Source organism: Pelecanus crispus, chromosome 4 (assembly GCF_030463565.1).
Source record: "Pelecanus crispus isolate bPelCri1 chromosome 4, bPelCri1.pri, whole genome shotgun sequence".
Lineage (NCBI taxonomy): Eukaryota > Metazoa > Chordata > Aves > Pelecaniformes > Pelecanidae > Pelecanus > Pelecanus crispus.
Genome location: NC_134646.1, coordinates 50,620,303 through 50,644,694, shown reverse-complemented (window position 1 = coordinate 50,644,694; position 24,392 = coordinate 50,620,303). Strand labels below are relative to the sequence as shown.

General features: G+C 45.3%; 2 protein-coding genes across 2 annotated transcripts in view; one reads left to right on the top strand and one right to left on the bottom strand.

The window, feature by feature from the left end:
- Positions 1-8,251, bottom strand: part of SNX25 (sorting nexin 25) — an 89,917-nt gene extending 81,666 nt beyond the window's left edge. The window contains exon 1 of the mRNA XM_075708752.1: positions 8,203-8,251. The gene's annotated coding sequence lies outside the window, so the exon portion shown is untranslated. The remainder of the gene's footprint in view (positions 1-8,202) is intronic.
- A 6,757-nt stretch (positions 8,252-15,008) lies between these two features.
- The window catches only part of CFAP97 (cilia and flagella associated protein 97), a 36,736-nt gene continuing 27,352 nt past the window's right edge, over positions 15,009-24,392 (top strand). The window contains exon 1 of the mRNA XM_075709591.1: positions 15,009-15,023. The gene's annotated coding sequence lies outside the window, so the exon portion shown is untranslated. The remainder of the gene's footprint in view (positions 15,024-24,392) is intronic.

Below are 24,392 nucleotides of genomic sequence, written 5' to 3'. Positions count from 1 at the left end.
GCGTTTCAACAACTACACTGAATAAATGGCAAAGCACAGAGAACACAGGAGTACCTTCCACTATCAAGAAATCCATCTGCAACACTCAGTCATCAAATGCAATTCTTGTAACAGCAGAAAGCCAGGCACCTGCTACAGGCACGCCACACACAGACTCACTCTGCCATGGAATTAAAGCCAGAAGCAGAGAAAAATTAACAATTATTTCTATTACATTAACTCAATTACAACAAAACTAGAACAGAGCTCAGGACAGATCCCACAATACAAATGGGCATTGTGCATGAGATGCTCAGTTTAATCACTCATCTAAAAGGCAAAGACTACATCTAATTCGGCATACAAGAGCTATCCAGTTACTCATAGCTACTTGCTCCACCCACTGCTGCACTATTAATTTTCTTCTTTTCTTTGTAAAACATACATTAACATCAGACTGGACTTTGATGATAGAGAGTCGCAGCTTCAGATAATACTTCACTGAACTCTCCATAAATTCAGCTTTAACTGATCCGGATAGATGTTTTCTTATAGTAGTATATATTACTTCAACTTATCATGCAAAAATAAATCTTCTATTCACAGGGGTTAATATTTTTAATTAATACCTATAGCTCTATTTTAGATTACAAAGCAAGTATGTGGGTGTCACATTAAGCCTTAATCTACATATATTAAGGGATACCATAACTACCAATTTAAAAATCAACATACTTAAAGCATGTTAATCCTATTATGTTAAGCATCATTATCTCAGTAACGATTTTATAATATCAGCATATCGTATTTCCATGAACGTAGTTGCTTCTGGAACATGTAAACTGTGTTTATTATATGGGGATCTTCTATCTTAAATGTACTGTGTTCAAAACTGATAGAACTGTAGAGGTGTACAAACTTTATAATCAGGGCAGAACTTCCTTCACTTGAGATTTCATATAATACTAGACAGAGAAGAATATGATAATGAAACTTTTCTCAGGTAATACTTTCATTCCCATCACTACAGCTAAGAAGTAATTGGTAAGTTAGCATTTAAATTTCTGCTCAGCAAGAAATACAGCCTTATCCTCTGCTGGGATCTTCAGTATCACTATCAAAATAAAGGCTTACGTGAATTCTCAGGGTGCATGCACAGCCCCATTCTACTGAACATCTCCACACTGTCCTCCTCTGTTAAAAACAGACAAGAAGAACCTATGGCCTATACTTCAAGGCCAAAAGAGCCACGTGCTATGAAAACTGAATTGCTGGCAAGCCAGAAAAACCTGCACAGACTCATGCCTCAGCTGCAGAGTCTCAGCTTGACAATCAGAGAGAAAACTCCTGTATCTACTGCTACACCCGCCCTTCCACATGACTTTTCACTGTACGAAGGTAGGGTGTTCTGTCTTTTTAACAGGGCATCACAAAATATGCAGAATGAATTGTCATTGTTAATTTTATTAATATTAACTTGTTCTCTTTCACTGTGCGTGCTTAATAGGGGAAAAAAATGGTACAGAATGACTGGTCATATAAACCTCCCACAGACACAACACAAACTTGTTCCCCTTATGACTACACAACTTCTCTTTTTTTTAAATCACTTAACAAGGTGGCATCTTGGGAAAGGATATAGCATTCTACACAACTGCCTCTTCCTTGGGTACATTTGCTGCTCTCCTTTGCAGAGCGAAAGGAACCAAGACCCAGCAGTAAGAAGGAACCTGATCAGATTTTATTTTCAGAATGTTTCTGATACACACATACAGAATTTTCAATCCCAAAGCGTATCTTGAACACAAGATGCTTTCACTCTTGACCTTATTACAGAGGTTTTAGTTCCACTTGTAGGACTTCCCTGCCAGAGACTTGGACAGCAAGATCCCAATGAGCCCACCACCAGTCTTTCTCACCGACTCAGCGTGGCTCGGTTATCAGGAGAAATGGACTAGCTCCCTAGTTATGTTGTCAGTCATAAAACACTTTTCAAGTGAGCAGCAGTCCCTACAAAGGTAAAAGCTGCCTGATTTGCAGCAAAACATGAAATGGCAATCTAACACAATGTTGAGAAAATTAAATGTCAAGCACAATACAATGCAGAGCTGAAGACAACACAGGATACAATGGAAGGAAACAGAAAGGGTTCCACGACAACACAAGAAATCTCACATGATGGATAAAAAGCTGTGTGGAAAACTAAGTCTGCTCACCGCTAAGGAGTTATGGGAAGAGTCTGAAAAACATTTCATTTCCTCAGATCAGTCTCCTGTGAGAATAAAGTTATCACTTCAAAGTTATGCCTACCGGCAATCAATGCACGCAGTCCCAACAAAACTTCAATTCTGAAAAAGTTTATAAATCTCTAAGGATAACAGATACTTCACAGACCCCCAAAAATAAACTGCAGCAGAAATGTCCAAACTACAGACCCCAAAGTGTAACAGGCCCCCACTGAACTATAACTGAGTGTTTGAGATTCGTGCAGCATTCTCTTAAAATTTTAAAATATTCCTGAAATTGGTAGGCAGTGCTCTGATACCTTTTAATGATTTTCATTTCAGGACTTGCCTGAAACTCACATGCATCATCAAAAGCTGACTGTTCACCTGCCTATATAAGAGATAGCACTAAGAACAAAAGTATCAGACTCTCAGTTCTGTTAAAAACAAACCAAACTTAAACATATCCTCTCCTTTCAATCCAGAAACAACTGAAAAATTAAAAGAATGGCAGTAGATCAGAATATTTCATTGCAAGCCCAAGAGGATCTAAAACACGCACAACAGAAGAGCAGCAAGCAGAGACTGTAATGACTGGCAGAAGTAACAGCAAAAATCCTGCAGTATCAGAGCCCTCAATATTCCCTAATGGACCAGAGAATGAGACACACTGTAGAACAAGCTTGGCTTTAAGTTGATAAAAATCCCATAAATACTTTTGAAGTCTTACTAACATGTAAAGATCAAGACCAAAAGGAGTTAGGAAGTTTCTGCTCTCCCTCACAGCTGCTCCAAACTGCTCATTACCTCAAGAACTGCTTTGCATCACGCTCGAAATTGATGCCCAGAGATAGCAAACCTTCCACTTCCTACAGCTGCTGGGGCTGCTGCGAGCTTACCTTCGCAAGCTTCATCTGATGGCAAAAGTCCAACAGGGAAGGAAAATGAAACTGCGTGTCCTCTCTTTCCACTTCCCTTATGTTCCTCAACAAGAGCAGAGCACTCGGCTCGGATACCATGGCAGATACTCAGTCTAGGTTAAGCTGCCATCTCGTCTGAATCACTCAGACCATTTCCAATCATCTCACTACTCATCTTCCTATGGCTTAAATAAAAACCAGTACCATCTTCCGGGATCCAGAGATTTCAACAATTACTTGACACAATGAGAAAGGATTTACCCATGCCCTCCCATTAATGCCAGATTTACAAAAAGTCCACGTTCAAGGATGGAACAAGCCTTGAGGAACATAAAAACAAGTCACGTGTCTCCCTAAGGGCCAGAAAGGAAGAGTAAACTATTTCTGAAAACAGAGAGCTACTAAACAGAAGTGAACAAGAGTGACCAAGTAAGTCAGGAGCTGAGTTTTAAAGAAACACTCAAAATCATTGGCAACTGTTAATCATAGGAAACTAAAACCAGGACATTAGAATCAGTGTACCCTTTTCCCTGGAAAAACATACATTTATTACTTTTCTTTTAGTGCTGACCTACAGACTAGGTAGATCATTCTCTATACAGAGTATCATTCATTTGATCTGAATTTAAAATGCGGCACTTTAATAAACTAATCCTTGTTTTTTGCATTATTTAAATGAAGTTGATAACCTGACTCTCTATTATTCAGTTTTTTGCTTTGAATTAGAGTCAAAACACTATGCTGAAAAGAAAACTGTCCCGCCAGTTTTTCTGGTAGAGAAACAACTCACACTGGAAACATGGGAAAACGTCTTTTCCTTCCCACTAACTTAATACAGTTTTTCATATGAGTCAAAGCTATCTCCCCTACAAGAACACAAGTTAACAGCCATGTAGGGAACAAGCTTGAATTCAAGAAGGTGACACATGTTCTAACAAGTCTCCTCAAGGGCTATCGTTGGTGTGAGCAAGTCCATCGACACTTGAAAAGTGAAAATCCCCTTTGAGACAGACATTTTTACAAAAGTACAATTGGGTCACCCATGCTTTTTCGCCGTCTTGCATTTTGCTGTCCTCCTCCACCACAAATAATTTCATCCTAAAACAGCTCCTGAGAAGTGCTGAAAAATACCTGACAATAACATAATGTAAAATTTCAAGGTGTTGTTTGATTCCCACTATTTCAATATCAATAGAAACTATTTAGCAATATTATTAATGTCTGCAAGTACTTAAATTAAGTAGAACCGTATTATGAGTTGCCCATACACCTCTCTTCCTTTCTCTTTCCAATGAAAATATAAAAGACACCTGAAGAAACACAAAGCTTTATGCGGAAGCCAGAAGACCACCCAGGTATACCTTGCGATCAGAGCTCTCACATACAGGAAGGCTATGCTGAAAGCACACCTCATCATGGCAACGTACATTGTACACCTTGCTTTGCAGTTCTCAGCAGATTTCAAATGCTCTTGCTGACATACCTGACCTTCCAGAAAGTTTTCACCTTTCAGGTCCCAAAGGGGTTACACAAACAATATTTAGGACAAAGCACAGCATCACATTTGGAAAGATGGCTTCTCTAGTAGCAAGTTCGAGCAAAATCAAAGAAGGCATACACCTCGCTCTTCTGAAGCCCAAACCTGCAACACAGCACTTCCTCACCCAAGTTATTCACTTGCATGAACAGGTCCATGAAAGTCAACAGCACTAAACTCACACTGTAAGTGCTTGCAGAATTGAGAACTTACAAAAAACTCTCTTTTTTCAACACAGCATGAAAAACTTGATCCAAGTCCCTTTGAAGTTGATCAAGAGTACTCCCGCTCACTTTCCAAGAGCTGAACCTGACTCCCACTAGAGTAAATACTTATTACTGAATACTTAGTGTTTCCTCATTTGTTAACCCCAATGTGAAAATCACTCAAAGAACAAAAAATGAATCTATCTGCCTTGAGTTCATATATATGCGACACATGCAAAACAAGATGCCAGCCATAAGACCCTTTCCTAAAAGAAAAAAAATATTTTTTTTTGAAATTATTAGGCCAACAGAGGATTATACTCTATTCTTGAGGAAAAGGCGCAACAAGGCTGAAGAAATTCTAGCTTTACAGTCATCCTACTACTGGCTCCCAGAAAAGACAACAGGATCATAAAGCTCTACAAAAAATGGGAAAGTAACAACTGAATAATAAAGCGGTGTAAATACAAAAGAATGTATAATAAAAAGATTAACCTACAAATTTTTCCAAGAGAAATGTATGGAGGAAACTTTGCAATAAACATTTTAGTAAATGGCCTACATTTCTATATGCTGCCTATACAGACACTATTATTTTCTTCACCTACACATTGCTGAGGCACCAATTAGGAAATCTGCTAAACATATACAAAATTGTGTTCAGAAGAAGTATGTCAAGGAGCTTTGCAGCCCTGAAGCCATTTTGTATCAGAAAGAAATCAACAAAACTGTAAATTGAAGGCATAAGAAACCCAAATAAAATGCCTGGAATTACAGCTTCTAAATAGAAAGGGTAAAATACCTCGCTCCTTTTTTGACAGTCCCTTTCATACAGCGAGGTTAAATTTTGAGAACAGTGCAAAGAGGGAGGAAAGAAAAATTTTAACTTAATAAGGGAGAAAGTAAAGAAACAATCCAGAAAAAGGGCTGCAGCAGGTACTGCTGCTTTAGCAGCGACTTTTAAATACCAGATTTCAATTCCTTTCTGAAACAATGAACACACACCATAGAGCTACAATAAATCCAACCACCACATACTAGACCACACAAAGCAAGAGCAGGTGTGCACTACTTACATACACAAATCCAGTGAATGGACACAATAGGAGAACATCTTGAAGAGAAACAGGCAGTAACATACCACAAAAAGAAAGTGCACACGGTATAGTAACTGAAGTGACTGTATTTGTCTCCGGACAGTTCTAGTTTCACTCCTGTTCAGTAGGCTTATGTATTATATTTTTCAAAAAGGGGGAGAGAAAGAGAGCAATAATTTTTTTTTTTTCTTCAACTCCTGGCTTCCCAAATTAAATCGATTTTCATTGTTTGGCCGTTTCACAAATCTGAAAGTTGCTCCTCATTGCAGCAGCAGGGAGATTTCAGCTACTAAGTTTATATATAAAGATTTTTTTGTACTATGTATACAATATGTTCTCCTAAAAGTAAATTAACACACATCCAGATGTTCAGGTAAGTATACCAGCACATAAATGTCACTGGAGCTATGGCATTATCACTGAAATATTTAATCTTGCAATCTGAAGGCAACAGGAATTCATTACTGATGCAATTTTCTTATTTTTTCCATTTGATGTAAGATAGTTGAATGGTGAAATACAAAAGCATATAGTCCTTTACTACTGAGGTGCTTATGCGCTTAATAGACATTTGTTCCCCAGCATTCCTATGACAAAAAACAGCTGAACGATCCCTAGCTGTACCCACTTATTACATTACAGAGACCAGGTACCTTCTGCTTATCACTTGTTGACTTTGGGCGTTACATCTTCTCACTTCCCCATTTCCCACTTCTAACGCTCGTACGTGCTATTTATTCTTCACTCCCTTCAAAAAGCCGAGTATGATGTTGAGTCTTCAAAGCAAAGAGGATTTACAGAAGTCTACCAAGATGACAAAATGAGCATCACACACACCCAGTACCACAAACAGATCCTGAATGCACCTTTGCGAGTTGTATTATCACTGAAGTCACCAACCCGCAGCCAAACGATCCCTTCTACTGACAGTAACGTCCTGCCAGTTTCCATTAAATGCAGGCCTGGAAAAAATGTATTGCTCGCAAACACAGGCTCTTTCCCTCCCTAGGTCAAAGAATGAAGAAATAAACTGCTACTGCAGGCTGTTAGCCAATTTGATTGGCAAGACAGAAAGACAGCCAACTATCTCAGCAAGCCATTTCTAACACGTTCTCTGCCCTGCTAGCACCCTCTGCTTTCTGCAAATTCAGCCGCATCGACTGCAGCCCCAGAAACACAGAAGTGACAGCGTTATTTACTTGCTGCTAACAAGAAGAGTGCACGTACTAAAGGTAACGAACCGGGTCACGGGCACAGCTAGGCTGTACACCAAGGTGGCACAAATTATGCTCCTTTTTCTTTGCAGAGCGCTCTCCGGTATCCTGCGCGACACTACGAAAGCGAGACAGCGCTCGGGTGGTGCTGCCAGCCGCCGCAGCGCTTCACGCGTAACACACCCCAGGAAGGTGTGCAGCTCGCAGGTGAGGGGCCGAGGGCACCCGACCGGAGCCACCGGCTGTGATGACAACCACCGCATCCCCGCGACCAGAGCGGAGCGCAGGCAGAGCCGCATCTCCAGCAGCAGTTTTTCAGGCCTGCCTAGGATCAGCTCGGGAGCACTGGATGACCTGATGAGGGGCAGGGGCGCGGATGGGAGGAAAGTTATTTTGACCAGGACCTGCAGTCAGTCTCAAATACCTTGTGCTACCAGCCCCGTTCAGAAGAAGCCAAAGAACACTAAGCAGTGAGCTACAAAGAGCTCAAGAACACAATTAGTGCATTTTAGAAGATGTACAAAAAACAAATTTATCTTTTGCATAGAGGTCTGCAGCCGCTGGAGAACACGCTGGCACTTCCTCAAGGCGTTACGATAACGCTATCTGAAGCTGCCCAACTTCAGAGCGTGCATTTAAGCAACGCCACGCCGGCTCCTGGAGCGCGTCTCCCCCTCTTGCTAAAGGCATTTCCGCCGAAGGAGCAGCAAGGGATTAGAGACAGGGCCAACAACGAAGCGCCGCACGAGCGAGCCCGCGACCCGGAGGTCTCCCTCAGCGCCAAGCCGCGATGTTTCCTGTGCGCCTGCTCCCCGCCAGCACAACTTTTCCCATCCAGCGCCCCGCCGAAGCGGGCAGGCTCCTGCGGCCGCGGGAGGACAACGGGACACCGGGGCCGGCGGGCCCGGCGCTCCGCGGGCAGCGAGGCCCGCGCCGCCCCCCCGCCCCCCTCCTCCCCGCTCTCCCGCCGGCGGGAAGGGGAGGGCGCGCCGCGGCCGCCGCCCGCCCCGCTCCCGCCACTTACCCCCGCGGCCCGCAGGACCGGAGCTGCGGCGGCGAAGTCCGGCGGCGGCAGGCGGCGGCGGCCGCGGCACGTCAGGACGATCAGGGCGCCCAGCGCGGCGGCGGCGGCGGCGCAGCCCGCGTAGAGGGCGAGGCGGAGCAGCAGCAGGGCCAGGCACGGCGGCCCGCCGCCCCCCGCCTCGGCCCGCTCCTGCCCCAGGTGGACGACGGACACGGCCAGCAGCCCCAGCCCCGCCGCCAGCACGAAGCGGGACGAGCCGGGATCCTCGTCCTCCTCGTCTTCCGCCGCCTCCTCCTCGCCGCCGCCGCCCGCCACAGCGGCGGCCGCCGGGGCGCCGCTGCCGCGGCCAGCCTCGCCGCCGGGGCCGTGCGAGCCCGGCGGGCCGGGAGCGGCGGCCCCCGCCGCCTCGGGCTGCCCGGCCGTGCTGCTAGCGCTGTCGGCACCGGGGAACATGCTGCTCCTGGCGCCGCTGGGAGCAAGAGCATCTCCCGCCGCGGCAGCCCCCTGCGAAGGTCGCCGCTCCCGGGGCCCCCCCTCTCCTCCTCCGCCGCCTCCTCCGCCGCCCGCCGCCGCCACCGGCACCGCTGCGGCCGCCGGGGGAGCCGGAGCTCATGCCCGGCGGCAGGCGGGTGCAGGGCGGCCCGGCCGCTTCCCGGCGGCCGCCGAGGGGGCAGCGCTGCCCGCCGGTGGGCGGCGGGAGCCGAGCGCCGTGGCGGCAGCCGGGGAGGCCCCGCCGCGCCGCTCGGCTCTCCGGCAGGGGGAGGCGGGGGCGGCGCCTGGCGGGCGGGCCGGGGGCACGTGCGCCCGCCGCGCCGCGCCGCCCCGCCCCGCGGCCGGGCCGCGCGCGGGGCCCGCCCCGCCCCGTCCCGCCCTGCCCCGCGGGGCTGCGCCCTGGCGGGGCGCGGGGGCCTCCCCCGCGGAGGCCGGGGGGTGGCCGCGCTCGGCCGAAGCGCGGCGGGGAAGGCGCCTCCCCGCGCAGATCCCCGCCGGCTGCGGCGCGGAGCCGGCTCCCGCGGAAAGCTGCCGGCGCCCCTCCGCCACGGGCAGCCCGGCAGAGCCGGCGGGCGGCGGCCCGGGGGCCGCGGCTCGGCCCAGCGGGGCCCGGGGTGGTCGGGCTGCAGCACCGAGGCCCGGGCCTGAGCTCAGGACGGAGCCTTGGGCCGGGCCATCGCCGAGGTGCCGACCCCCTCCTGAGCCAGCGCCGTGCCCACCCCCCTGCCCGCCCCCTTTGATCAGCCAAAGGAGAGGGTAAATAACTGGATTTCCGAAACAAAAAGTTGATAGAAGGGCGATTGGGATGGTACAACAGCGGTTCTGCAAAACCCAGCCCCAGTACCCCAAAAGAAGCCTGCCAGGGCTCCCATCGCTACCCTCCCTCCGCTCGTCTCATGTTTTATAACTGCTCGTGGCAGATTCTGGGAACAAACCCCTCTTACGGCGAAAGCCTTGCCGGATCCCGCCGTGCTCGGGATGCGTGTTCACCTTGCCATAGGCATGGCGCGGTTCAGGCTCCTCTGAATTCGTAGCAGCTACCAACCGCAGCCAAAGTGGGAGGCCTTGATCTCTTCCAAGTAAAGGGCAACGCTTTCCTTAGGGAAGCCAGACTCTGCAAAAGTGGATTTACAAGCATTTACTCATGGGCTTCATTTTGAGAGCAGATACCCCATTAAGAAAGCTGTAGAAGTGTTTACAGGTATCGAGACTTCTGGGAAGCGCTTTTCAGATTGCCACTACTCTGGCGGTCTTACTGTGCAAAATAGCCCTGCATGTTAACTTTTAAACCCCGGCTACTGGTGCTGAGGTTGGAGCCCTTTTGATTTATTCATGTTCTGTAAAACTTCTGTAAAAAAGTTACTTCTGTAAAATGAATGATACTAGCCTGATGAAGAAAAAGGATGAATACCAAGGCCCTGATCTCGTGCATGTTCACGTTCCGTGTAACTTCAGGAGCACAACTAGCACCGTTTTACAACCAGACACCGAATTTCCCTGTGCGCCTGCGACGCTAAGCTTGCCAAGGCACCAAGCATGGACAGTACAGCAGTCCAAAAGCTGCAGGTGCAGCCCTGACACTGCACCGTAACGGTGGGCCAGGCGTCAGCTCATGGTGCGGAACTGTCACGGAAGCGTGTGCAGTACAGGCACGGAGCCAGTCGGGAGTCTAAGTTACACCAAACATTTTATTCCACCACAGTATTTTCTAAACTAGTTCTAACCTCACCCACAGTGTCTGATGGTATGACCTGGATCGTATACAAAATTGTCTCCACGTATACGAGCCTTTAGCTATTAGAGGTTTGCATAGCAATGTATTTCCTCTCAAAATCCCAAAGTAGTTTTGGAGTGACTTCAGCTGCCATCTTTGTCACTGACCAAAAAAGACGCTGCTCCTTAATCTGATCCAAAGTCCTTACAGTAACTGAAATACACTTTTATCACACAGTTTATTCTATTTAGTGGATATTAAATTGCACAAAGACCTTTTAAATGCTAGCTCGGACCATTCACAGTGTCCCCAATATTGATTATTTAAGTAATGTCTCTAACGTGATTACAGGCCAAAATAATCATATCATAACAGTGAAAATACTACTGCAATGGCAGTCCATTCCCATGCGAACTACCGTGTGCCAAAATGTCCTGATGCTTCACTGAAAGGCTTGGGCAACAAAGTTCGTTCAATACATCGGATCATTAAGGCCAGCAGAAGAGATTCTTGCAGAGTCTGAAAGCTCTTGGATAAGGCCCAACATGCCAGAAGGTTTCCTATAAAGCTATTTTATTCTCATCAGGTAGAAAACAAAAAGATTCATCTCCCAGCACACACTTTGTTCCTCAAAGATGTCAGAAAATACAGGGCTTTGGACTGAGTTCAAGATCTATTCTGGGATCTTAATAAAGTTCCACACAAGAAACCAGACAGAGTGTGTAGAGGCCTTCTACTGCAAATGCATTCAGGAAACTGCCTGGGCCTCTGTCAAAACTACTTAAGGGAACTGAATTTTTAAATTAACCTGAAGCAGAGCATGTAATGTTGTTAGTCCTGTGTAAACAGAGATTATTTTCTTATTAGAGTATTCATTCTCAGAAGTGGAGAGGAAGATAAAAAAACAAACCTACCTGCAATAATGGTGTAGTCCTGCAGTGCTTACGCACAAAAGCAGTTCTTGTCTGAATGAGTAATCCCACCAATTTTAGCTAGGATTTACACACCATACCCTGAATTAGATATGTCTAAATCAACTCGAGTGTGTATCCATAGAGCTAGAGGGAGTTTTGATTGGGTTTTTTTAGTTTTTAATAAGATTCTATGACTTCAACCTGAGGTACAATTCCTAATACTCTAGATGACATCCTAGCTCCACTGAAGTCAATGGCAATTTTCGAGCTTACCTCAGTGTTATTTGAACTTCCCCTATTGTACTTTAAAAATTACCTTTCTGTATAAGACAAAAGGACTTCAGAGGTCAATTTTCTGAACTGGGGTTATTTTATTCTCTTTCTGTAACTATTTACTCAGTCATGGAACTAGTTTATAAGATAAGAGATTCACACTCTGCCTTATTCAAGCATTACAGCAAATATCTTTCCTACAAAGATAAGACTATTTTAATCTCATTTTAAAACAGAAATTGTGTCTGATTTGGGGGAAGAATCAGCATCTTCTCTTTTTTCCTTTGAGCTAGGAGTGTAATTTACCTGTTTATAACATACCCTAAACAAAGCCCCATGGGTCTGAACACACTTTTACATCTGTCTTTAGTGACAGTCTTGCAGCTTTCACCTTCACAGTACTGCCAATTTTAAACTTTAGTAAATTTACACCTTTAAAATGTTTAGACAAGCTTAAAATGAATACTTTCCTAAAGGCTTTTTCACATTTATTTTCTGTTTTGTGAGCATTTCTGGCTCAAATCACATTGCTATAAAGGTCAGCAATTTATCATTTCTCAATTAAAATAGAAATTTACATTATAGGCAAAAAAAAGGTGTGTAAAGTGCATATTCAGTTTATATTTTTAGCATACTTACAACTTTGAATGAATTACATGCTTTTTTATAACCGCTGTGGTGCTACATTGTAGTTACAGTCATGTTAAGAGTTTATAGAAATTCCTAAAAACCTCTTGGGCACAAAACCCAGAAGTGCTTGTGAACTTTTAAACAAACAACTGCAAACCTTCTACTTACAGAGTTTTTTTCTCCTTACAAGAATGTCATTTGTAAAGACATTATGATACAGACTTTACATGATCATATATCTTTCCATTAGGCACCATTCCTCCTTTACTGAAAATCAGTTGAATTGCTCTCAGAAGATAACTATTAATTTTGTTGCCCACATTTCTACAAAATATGTAAGTGACACTGATATTAACAGATTTTATTTTTCGTTATGCCTTTTTGAGACAATGGTACTGTATTTTGCTTATTTGCAGATAGGAACCTGACACGCAGGAAAAAAAAAGGGACAAAAGCACCCATTTAGTGTCCAATATGAGGTACCTAAGACAAAATTTTTTGAGTGCTCAGCATTTTGTAGCGCTTGATGTTTTCCAAATACAGCTTCCATTGATTTTAGCTGCAGTTGTGATTATTCAACATTTCAACAGTGAATCAAGTATGGTTCCAGAAGAATAAGAATGTGACACATGACCAAATGTGAAAATTTAGTCTACATAATTTGCAGAACCTCCATTAAACACTGTGTAGCACAAGTAGGACTAGACTCTGGTTAACGTGTTGTCTTGTATTCAATTGTCTTAACCAAGAGATTTTATTTCTTTTCTTGTAGTGTTCTGATGCATTCACTATATGTATTTAAAAGTACGTGTGTGTATATATACACACACATACATACATACATACATACGTGCCTCTGTGTGTGTGTTCACGTGCCAAGTGAAATAGGGCCACATACACAACAGTAGTCTTGGCTGCACAGCCCCTATTCAACTCAAAATTCAGTATGCTCAGAAAAAAACGTGATCACGTCATTAAATCTTTTTCATGATGAACAACGGGGCCAAAGTAAAGTTGAATTTTTAGTTTTGAATGTGTGGATCAGTAATCTAGAAGTCTTTCTTTTCACATAATTCTTTCCTTCTTTATTAAAAAGTAAAATTACTATTATTAAAGAAATGCCAAGGCCTGATATTGCAACTGACCCCTTCTAAAGAGCTGAAACTTTTCCCACCCTTACGCAGGACACTACCGCTTCCCGGTGGCAGATCACTAGTGGGTAGTCACCACTTACCTAGTCAGTGCTAGAAGTAATGAAACTCTCCCTGAAGGCTTCATCCATGTTTCTGCAATGCTTATACTGAGATTCAAGGATGCTGAGATCAGGTTCACTCAGGGAAAGGTCCTGATCCAACCCCAAAGATTTGGGTCAGATGTCTCTAGAAGCCCTCCAGATCAGTTTCCCCCCTCCATTTCCTCAGGTTATGTCACTTGGTGCTGCCACCCTGCCACTATAATGTGGGAGCCCATCTCCTCGACCTGGGGTCCTGTTGCCTTAGCATGGGGCACCATCACCTCAAGGTGGGTCACTGTCACCTCAGCTTGGGGCACCATCCCCTCCATGTGGGCTGCTAGCAACTCAAACAGGAGTGCCATCATCCCAACCTGGGGCACTATCATCTCAACGTGGAGCACCATCACCTCAGTCTAGGTCACTGTTAACCCAACATGGAAAACCATCAGTTCAGCATGGGGCCTCATTGCCTCAACCTGGGACACCGTTATCTCAGCCTGGGATGCCATCACCTCAAAATGGAGTGCCAGCACCTCAGCCTGGGGCACTATCATCTCAACCTGAGGCACCATCACCTCAGCATGTTGTCCCGTCACCTCAACATGGAGCCCCACCACCTCAACCTGGAGCCCTATCACCTCAATCTAGGGACCATCACCTCAACTTGGGGCACTGTCACCTCAGCATGGAGCCCCATTGCCTGAACCTGGGGCACCATCATGTCAACCGGGAGCCCCATCACCTCAACCTGGGGCACCATGACCTCATAGAATAGAATCATAGAATCAGAGAATCATTTATGTTGGAAAAGACCTTTAAGATCATCGAGTCCAACCATTAACCTACAGTACCAAGTCTACTCTAAACCAATCAAGGGTAGACTAGACTAAAAGCATATGACCTTAGCGTATGACCCCATCACCTCAACTTGGGGCACTATCAGCTCAGTCTAGGGATCATCACCTCGACTTGGGGCACTATCACCTCAGCATGGAGCCCCATTGCCTCAACTTGGGGCACCATCACCTCAGCATGGAGCCCCATTGCCTGAACCTGGGGCACCATCATGTCAACCGGGAGCCCCATCACCTCAACGTGGGGCACCATCACCTCAGCGTATGACCCCACCACCTCAACCTGGAGTCCCATCACCTCAACCTAGGGACCATCACCTCAACTTAGGGCACTATCACCTCAGCATATGGCCCCACCACCTCAACCTGGAGCCCTGTCAGCTCAGTCTAGGGATCATCACCTCAACTTGGGGCACTATCACCTCAGCATGGGGCGCCATCGCCTCAGCGAGGGTCCCAGCTTTCTCCCCCTTCCTGCGGAGCCCAGAGAGGCGGGAGAGACGGGGAAAGGCGGCGCCTGAGGTGGGCGGGAAGGGAGCCGGGGGCCGGCCCCCGGCTCCCTTCCCGCCCACCTCAGGCGCCGCCTTTCCCCGCCCGACGACGCGAGGGGGCCGGCCCGGGCTGCGTAGGAGCCTGGCATCCGGACGGCGGCCGCGGCGCTGCGCGGTTCCCCCTTCCCCTCCTCTCTCCTTCTCTCTCCTCCCGTGCGTGTGAGTATCCGCCCCGGTTACCACAACAAAGCCGGGGAGAGGGGCGGGGGGGTGGGGGGAAGGCGATGGCAGCTTCTTCCCGGGGGCTGCCAGCTCGGCCTGGTGACAGCGGGGCCTCCGGTGCTCCGGCTCGGGGCTGGCCGGTGCCTCCTCCCCACGGAAGGTGCCCTGAGAGCGGGTGTGTGGAGGTTGGGGACGGCGGGAGGGGGCGAGTCCCCCCGCCTGTGGTAATTTTTGCCACATCAGACAAGGTGGGAGACGTGTTTTGGTTGTTTATATACCTCTAGACGCACGCTTTTTTTTTTTTTTTAAATCATTACATAATTTATATTTTCATTATTTTTTAATCTGCTGTCTTTCTACTTGGGTCCCTGCCTGAGTGACACATATGTAGGTGTCTCCCGAGCTATATTTGGAGGGCTTCGGCTGGTGTTGAGCTGCTAGTCGTGCCGCCGTGAGACGTATTTTATGCCCCCCTGCCCTCTCTGCTTCTCAGGGGGGATTGGAAAAGAGGTGGGAGATTTTCTTCCGAGGCACCGGCCCTTGGCATCGTAGCCTTCGGCTTCGGGAGCAAGTCGCTGCGTCGTGCGTGCCATCCTTAAAGTTACTGGACTGGGAGGGATGTGTTGAAGTGATGCTTGAATAGAGTTTAGTGAAGTGGTTTGGTTGGGCGCAACTAGCGGGAATTAAGTCAACTGAAATGATCGTTGTAAACAGCTTGCCTCGAGCGTGTTAAATCATAGCAATACTCACATCTCTGCATCTTCCTCAGGACAACAGTGTTGTAACTCACTCTGCGCTGCACGGGGCTGTGTTCTGCACTAACAGTTCTCAAGGTGGGGCTGTAGTTCGGAAGAATAACCAACCACTGAATCTCTTGGCCCCTGTGGATTTGTGTGGAAATCACAAAAGAGGTAACTGTAAATCCTGGGCCTTTCTTGGCTGTCATTTGTGCAGCCCCTGCACCAGAGCGGAGTACTGAATTCATTCCAAAGCATCTCAGTGAAATGATACAACAAACAGCAACATATGTCATGCTCACGAAGCTCTGTTTTTTTCTGGAGTTTTCACAGCATGTTAGAGAAATTGGCATTTTAAAAATATAGTTTAGCATGGCTTCTGGCACAACCGAATTCAAGGTCATGTAACTTCTATGCCTTGCTAAAGTTTTTCCGTTGTGGTTCTGTTAAACACAATTTTTTCAGAAACTGTTTTTATTATAGCATGCAAATGTTTACATTCGTTCATTCTTACTCTAAAACATATAAAAAGCATCTAGTGTTTGCATTTGGACATTTACGTATTTTAAAAATTGTGTGGTTAAAGTTTCTATGCAACATTCATAGAAACAGCAGGAAAACTGTGTGGGATGGAATGAATACAACAGAAATAGCAGTGCTAAATTTCTTTTGTATGCCTGCATTTGTCTGTTACGAGGTGCTCAATATAGAGCATGAAGTACATTGTGCATATTTTTGCTTCTATGAAAAAATAGTTAATCTCTTGGATAGGAGTTGTCAATGGAGAAAGAACAAAGTTCCACAAAAAGTTAAATTCTTCAGAGGAGCTATTTGAAGACTAAAATGAAGTCATCATTACTTGAAAATTAGTCATCGGATGTTAGCTTAAGAATGGGTTTGTAAAATAATTGGCATTTTAAAATACAGTTTTTCAAAAATTTGGACTTGGCTTTTGGAAAGCTTTAAGCTCTCCCACCACTTTTTCCTGTTTGTTTTTGGTTTTGGCATTTTTTTTGGTATGTGGTTTTTGGTTTGGGGTTTTGTGGTGGTTTTTTGTTGGTTTTTTTTTTTTTTTTTTTTTTGTAGTGCAAGACATTGTTCTTTGTATTTTCTCAGCCTAGATAATCCTTTTAATGGTATGGAATGGAAACCAGAGAAAAGGAGTGAATAAGTAATTTGGGGACATTCTCTTCCTTTTCTTGGGACTTAAAGCTTTCATGACATACTGGGATTTTTGTTTTGGTTTTGTGCTTGCCCACGTTTAAAAGGACATTCAGAGGGTCTTGTGTTTCTGCATAAGACTTAGATGGGCTCAGAGGGCCACCAGGACTGCAGAGCAAGTTGAGGCTTTGAAAGTGTGATTAGCCAGTCCCTTTAGAGACTTGACCCAGCAGCACACACAGGTGCTTCTCTAAGGAGTGTTGCAAAATTTGTGGGATAGGTGGCATATGGTCTTCTGTGGCACAGGTGATAGAAGCATCTACAAGCTGTTTAAAGTCTGCCCATTCAGGAGTCGGGTGATATACTAATATACATGGAGCTTAGAGGTAGGAGCCTCAACGTGAGCTGGCTCCTAGGTGAGCCTAGGTATCTCCTTAAATTCATGGGAGATAGACTGTTATTATGATGGATGTACCTAATGCTTCCACCAGAGCTGCTTTTTAAAGTTCTTTCATTCTTTGCTTCCTGGTCTTATGCTCAACCAAGACTCGTGATAGTAATGGTCTAAGACATAACCTATGTTCCTTGGCTAAGGCTTTTCCCATCCAACAATCTCAACTGATGTTTAAGTCACAATTCAGTTATGGGTATTTGTCATTCTTGAAGCGTTTCATTGTAATAACGTAATGAACACTGGAACTCCAAGAAACCCATATTATGTTGAATTTAAGAGCCCTATGTTTCAGCATTTTATCTGCTTTTCCATACTGATATTTCTCATCTGAAGAAATGAGCAAGTCGTAAAAATACAATGCGAGAGGATTGCAAGAGGCCTTTACCTCATTTGCTCCCTACACACATTCTGAGGAAGCGTAAATACACTTGGACTATTGCTAAGCGATATTTGTTTAAGCTGTTTGTAAACTGATTTAGTGACTGAATTTCTGTACTTACCCCTGCTCATCTGTACCAGATAGTGCTTGTTCCTCTTACATAGAAATATATTCACTGAAAATTAAAAGAATAGCATCTTATTTTCAATGGCTGTGGAGAATGTGATTGCTATCTCTGTAAAACTGTATGTGTATTTTCCAAACTGTGATAATAGGTGTCATCTTGTGGTTGCAAAACTCACATCTATTTGATCTGTGTGGAGGCACATCTATGCAAAATGTCAAGGGAGATGCTGATGACATGCCTGTTTGTGCAGTCAGGTCACTAAGCATACTAAATCCGTAACATTAGAAGTACGAACAAACTTATAGTTTGGTGAGCATTTCTGTTCTTGGAGACAGTTCATGTGTTGTGCCACTTGGTAAGGATGGTCTGCCTGATATTCTGGAGTATGCTGTGATTTATCTGCTGCTGGGCTGCGTCAATAGTTTGTGAAATGGTATGGTTGCTTCCTTTGTGGTCCTACCGTCTATTTCAGGCCTGCCACAGAGGCAAATCCTGAATATGCCAAGGTTAGGTGGCATGTGCACAGTATAGGTGGTCAGCTCTCGCATGAAAGTTTCACTGCTCTTGAACTCCAGTACGGCTTTATTTTTGAGGTCTGTTTCCCAACAGTAGCAGATGAGCATCTGTAGATTCTAGGCATTTCTGGGCCATACCTCTACTGCATGCAATGAGTGAGGCAGGAGCACAGACTGAACACAACTGGTCAGTTAGAAGGTGAGAGTAGGGGGAAAGTTACTGTACGAGTATTGGTGAAAGAATTGTTGTGTCTTTATGCCTCCATGGAGTTTCAAATGGGGAATGATCAGTGGTGGTTTGAGAGCTTGAAGATGTACACACAGACCTTTGCTGAGGTCTGGGCCACCCTTGGGCTATACTTTTTGGGACAGTTGATCAATGCAGAAGCATTGCTTACATGAAGCAGGTGAAGTCGTGTATCCATTGTCATTTGGAAGATGGCAATACCTGACTCCCAACAGTCTGCAGCGGCTGCCTGGATTAGTCTCAGCAGATCCTAGGGGATCTGATGCTTGAGTGGTGTGCTTGGAGCTTAAGGAGGGCGCACGCAAGTAATCCCCCGACTGGTGCACCAGGATGATGGCACACACCCCAGCCTTTACATGGCAGAAATGCTGAAGTTCTGCTTTAATAAGAGGAATTGTTTTCCTTTGTCTTGCATGCCATTGTGGACTACTGTGCCAGATTCACCACCTTCAGTTGTGGCTAGCCTGGCTGGATGCATGTTGCCCCAATGTTTTAATCTTTATATCGGGCAGAAATACTTTTCATAGATATGCACCAGTACAGCAGGAGCAAGAAAACTCAGCTTCCTTTTACCTTGTTCTTCACCCTCAACACCTGGCAGTAGAGTCTGTCCTTTTCTGGGCTTTTCGTACCTGTATACAAATAACTTTGCTGCCAGAAACTGTTGAATGTCTGTCTATGTTATCGAAAGACTGTGGCTTTTGGTCACTTTTGGGAAGTGTCAATGCCAGTGAGCAGTTTCCTGCTAGCATCTTGCTGCCTTTGGTCCCTGAGGTAGCTGGAAGTGGGACTCTTCCAGGTAGTGAGAAACAGTGTATGGCAGTAGGCCTCGGGGAGTTTGATGTGGATGGCATCACTTATGCTTGTGCAGACGGAGGGCCTTTTGAAGGCAATCTTTCCAGAAGCTGCTGATACTTTTTTCAAACAGCATATGATTCATTGTCTTTATTTTTTATTTTGATTGTAAGCTGCTTCTGTTCCCTCTGGGTTTGGAGAGTTTGGTCATTTTCTTGGGGTTCTCAGCAGTGAGTGAGTAGCCGTGGCCTATTTAGACAGGCCTGATAGGCATCATCACTCCCATCATTTAACCTCAGTAGTCTCTGACCCAGCCTTTCTGCTCATGGAGTCACAAGGTGACCTTCACTGAAGAACAAACATTTAATGTGCATGTATATGAGTGAAGTCCTGGAGCTAGAGACCCACCCCTCTCAGCATAATGTATTGGAGCTTTTCATAGCAGGGGAATGGCTTGGGTTTGGCTCAAGAGGAACTACCCTTCCCCCACCACCACCTTTTTTTTTTTCTTTTTTTTCTCTTTTTTTTTTTTCCTTTTTTTCCCTCTCTTGTACATTAACTTGAAAGCCTTTGCCCTGCAGTCATCTGGGGTTCTCTGATGGTCATATGCTTTCATTTGCTTTAGCAGATGATCATAATTGACTCTGTTCCAGGACTTTCTAGGGCCCATTTGCTGAACTGAATCCTTGCTTGAAATAGCCAGGAGACACAGGGCTTTCTGTTGGAATCCTTTTAAAAGGACTCCAAAGTACATTGCAGCATCGCCAGTGCGCCTGCCTCTGTTTGGACATAGAACTGCTGTTCTGAGGGCTAACCTGTCATAGGTTTGGGAGTTAATAAACTACATCTTACAGCATACAAGGAAAAATCTTTTCCTTTGCAGCAGAGAGAACCAGGGCAAAAAATAAACAATACCGAAGAAAACAAAAAGCCAAATAAAACAAGCAAAAAAAGCAGAGGAAAAAAGGCAGCAACGGCTGGGTATGTTGACCCCATAGATTTGAAATAGCAGGCCTTCCCTCCCTCCTCTTCTCTAGCTAGGAGAGTGGAAAAGACAGTGAAAGGCATTAGAGAGCCTGTTGAGAATCATCTGGACAAGTGGCTTCAGATGCTCTAGAAACAATGGTAGTTCTGATCTGAGCTTGAATTAGGTCCTGTCAGATCTGGTCTGTGAGGGACAAATGGTGGTTCCATGGCCCGTTCAGATTGCTCAGTTCAGGCCCAAGTCTACTACTGTCTCATGAGCCAACAAGGAGAAGTTTGTTAGCATCGGCAGTAAATACTTATATGTAGGTTGTAACGTGAGCAAAGGGATTAACCCCCATGTAGTTATGTCTAGGTGGTTGACCAGCAGCAACACAGTTGCCTGTAACTGGGCAGAGCCAGTTTTTTCTTGGAGGTAGACCATGAAAGGATAGAAGCTTATAGTTGCAAGATGTGACATGGGAAATTCTGATTAAAGGAAAAAAAAAAAATCGCAATGGGGTTGTTAAGCACTGGAGCAGATGCCCATGTAGGACATGAAGTCTTCATCCTTGGCGTTTTTGAAAACTTGGTTGGACAAGGCCCTGAGCAAAACTAGATCCAGCTTTGAAGCTGACCCTGCTTTGAGCAGTTGACTGGACTGGATAATGTCCAGAGGATCCCTTCCAACCTAAATTTTTCTATGATTCTAATTCCAGCTCCTGTCTGCTTTGTGGTGTTTTGCAGAGTAACTTGCCTGTGTCTCAACCAGCCCTTCCATCTCGGGCTGTAGGAACAGGTCCAGTGCAGATGTATAACTGTGTGGAAGAGCAGAGCTTGGATAGGTTTGTAGTGTTGGAGTTTATTCTGAGCTGGGGTTGAGGCCTTGTGCTTTGTAGATTGGGTATGAACTAATGGCGGTTTGGACGGGGGAAATCGGTACTCGAGTTTGGAGAGCGTATGTTGTGCAGAACAGCAGTAGAAGATACCGTGCTCTGAGCTTGGAAAATTAGAGTATCTACTAAACAGGCTAGTTGTTTGGTTCATTGGGGGTTTCCCTCAAGGGAAAAAGTTTCCTGAGATGTGTATTTCCTCCTTTGTATGCTTTGTTGTTTCTTAGTAGCAAAAATGAAAGCTTTAATTAAAGAGGTGGTAGGAGGCCTGGGTAATGTGTGGTTTGTCACATGGCTGGAAGCAGCTGCACTAGTTGATCTTTAGTACTGTTGATTGACAGCAAACTAAGTTTTGGGTTAGTCTGTTTTACAGGTTTTGAGAGTTACGTTTCACTGTGTTTCCCCTCTTTTAAACTAAACAAACCCTCAGAAGTTGGGCTTTTCTGATTGTCTTAATTTTTATTGTTCTCTTCTAGACACTTTCAAATTTGTCTTTTTTTTTTTTTTTTTTTTTAAAGCCTCAGCCAAAAATGAGGAAGGGAGGGAGAAAGAGGAGGCGGGGGTGAACTAGTGTGTTTTTATATGGTAACTTGTTTAATGATTGTTATTTTTGAAAATGTTAGTCAGATGATATGTTTAGCATTTTTACCCTCTCCCAAGTTCACCATACAAAGGGGTAATTTGGCAGTCAGCAGGTTTAAGGGTGCAGGATCCCTGACAGAGGGGCAATAATGAGTAAATAGAAGATTTTGGAGTGTACTAAAGAACATCTGCAGTTGATAGTATAAATCTTTTAATTAAAACACTTTAACCTTCCAGCCCCTTAGCTCTCAAACACTTGTTTCTGCTCTCTGAGATCAGGAGGGTGGGTCCCTGTTCTGAAGAGGTAGAAATTTCCAGCTGGAAGGAGAGGTGCCATCTGTGGGAGCACTAATTTTACCAGCTGGGAGAAGGTTGCCTGCTTGGTTACTTCTTTCAGTATCAATTATAATTACAAAGCAAAATTAATAACCCTAAACCAGAAGGTGCCTTATTGGAGCTGAATACAACATTATTATTGCTTCTGATACTTTACATGTATGTTTGTTAACACATCCTAAGAGGATTTATGTTCCTTTTTGTTGCAGGAAACATATGGTTGCCTCACCTTGAGTGTACTATACCTGTGCTGTATTATGGCCTTTGTGGTGATGCACAGTACACACGCAGTAATGCCTGGAATTTCTGATTTGGCCCACAGGAAGTTTAAGGGGCTTGTTTTCCATTTTTATTAAATACCAGAATCTTAAGACATCCTGAAAGCTTTTAGGGTTTTCAGAGGATGTATAGCATACAGATTCACTGAGTGTGGTGTTCCACATGCTAGGAATTTGTATGTTACTAGATAGGGGGGGAAAAAAGGGCTTTTCTGTCTGTATGAACCATCCTCTCCCTCGATTATGAAAGTAGAATGCTTAAAAGAAAAAGGTTGATCACTGCTTTCACTTTAATGTTGAGTTTTTTCTTTTTTCCTGTGATTTATTTCAGTACTCTCTGCATGTATTTCAGATCGTCTGCATTTTAAAAAGTGAAAGATTGATTGGATAACTTTAAGGTTTAACCAAGGTTAAAACACCTTGAATCTTTCACTAGGTACTTAATGTACTTTGTTAGTTTCTAACATTTAAAAAATGTTATCAAAAGACAGTATATGTTCAAACAAAAAACCATATCTAAATCTGTATCCTCACTATATCACTTTTTATCTACTATCCTACCTTTGATTAAGATACTTCATATTGCAGCCAGGCCTAAAGGCCTGCTATTAGGCATTTCCTACAACAGTATTTCAGGTGGTGCTGTAGTTGGCAGGTTTGCAGTTGGCAGGGGAAAAACCCTCCATACGTTTAGCGTGAACAAGGTCTTGATCTTTGTTTAACATGGAGGAGGATGTCAAAAAGCTGCTTGTCCTTCGGGCAGGGCAAAACATTGTGGCAGACTTTGCCCTCTTCAGGACCCTGGTTGGGAAAGTCCCTTGGGAGGCGGTCCTGAAGGGCAAAGGGGTCCAGGAAGGCTGGGCCCTCTTCAAGAAGGAAGTCTTAAGGGCGCAGGAGCGGGCTGTCCCCGTGTGTCGTAAGACCAACCGGCGGGGAAATCGACCGGCCTGGCTGAATAGGGAGCTTTTGCGGGGACTCAGGGGAAAAAAGGAGAGTCTACCGCCTTTGGCAGAAGGGGCGGGCAGCTCAGGAGGAGTACAGGGATCTTGTTAGGTCCTGCAGGGAGGAAATTAGAAAGGCAAAAGCCCAGCTAGAACTCAATCTGGCCAGTGCTGTAAAAGACAATAAAAAAATGCTTTTATAAGTACATCAGCAATAAAAGGAGAGCCAAGGAGGATCTCCATTCTTTGCTGGATGTGGGGGGGAACATTGTCACCGAGGACAAGGAAAAGGCTGAAGTACTTAACGCCTTCTTTGCCTCTGTGTTCAACAGCCAGACCGGTCATCCCCAGGGTACTCAGGCCCTTGAGCAAGAGGATAGGGATAGGGACCAGAATGGAGCCCTCATAGTCCAGGAGGAAGCAGTTAATGACCTGCTATGCCACCTGGACGCTCACAAGTCTATGGGGCCGGATGGGATCCACCCGAGAGTACTGAGGGAGCTGGCAGAGGAGCTTGCCAAGCCACTTTCCATCATCTATCAACAGTCCTGGTTAACAGGGGAGGTCCCTGATGACTGGAGGCTTGCCAATGTGACGCCCATCTATAAGAAGGGCCGGAAGGAGGACCCGGGGAACTACAGGCCTGTCAGCCTGACCTCGGTGCCGGGGAAGATTATGGAGAGGTTCATCTTGAGCGAACTCCACAGGCAAGTACAGGTCAACCAGGGGATCAGGCCCAGCCAGCATGGGTTCACAAAAGGCAGGTCCTGCTTGACCAACCTGATCTCCTTCTATGACCTGGTGACCCGCCTGGTAGATGATGGAAAGGCTGTGGATGTCATCTACCTCGACTTTAGCAAAGCTTTTGACACCGTCTCGCATAATATCCTCCTCGGGAAGCTGGCAGCTCACGGCTTAGACAGGCATACTCTTCGCTGGGTAAAGAACTGGTTGGGTG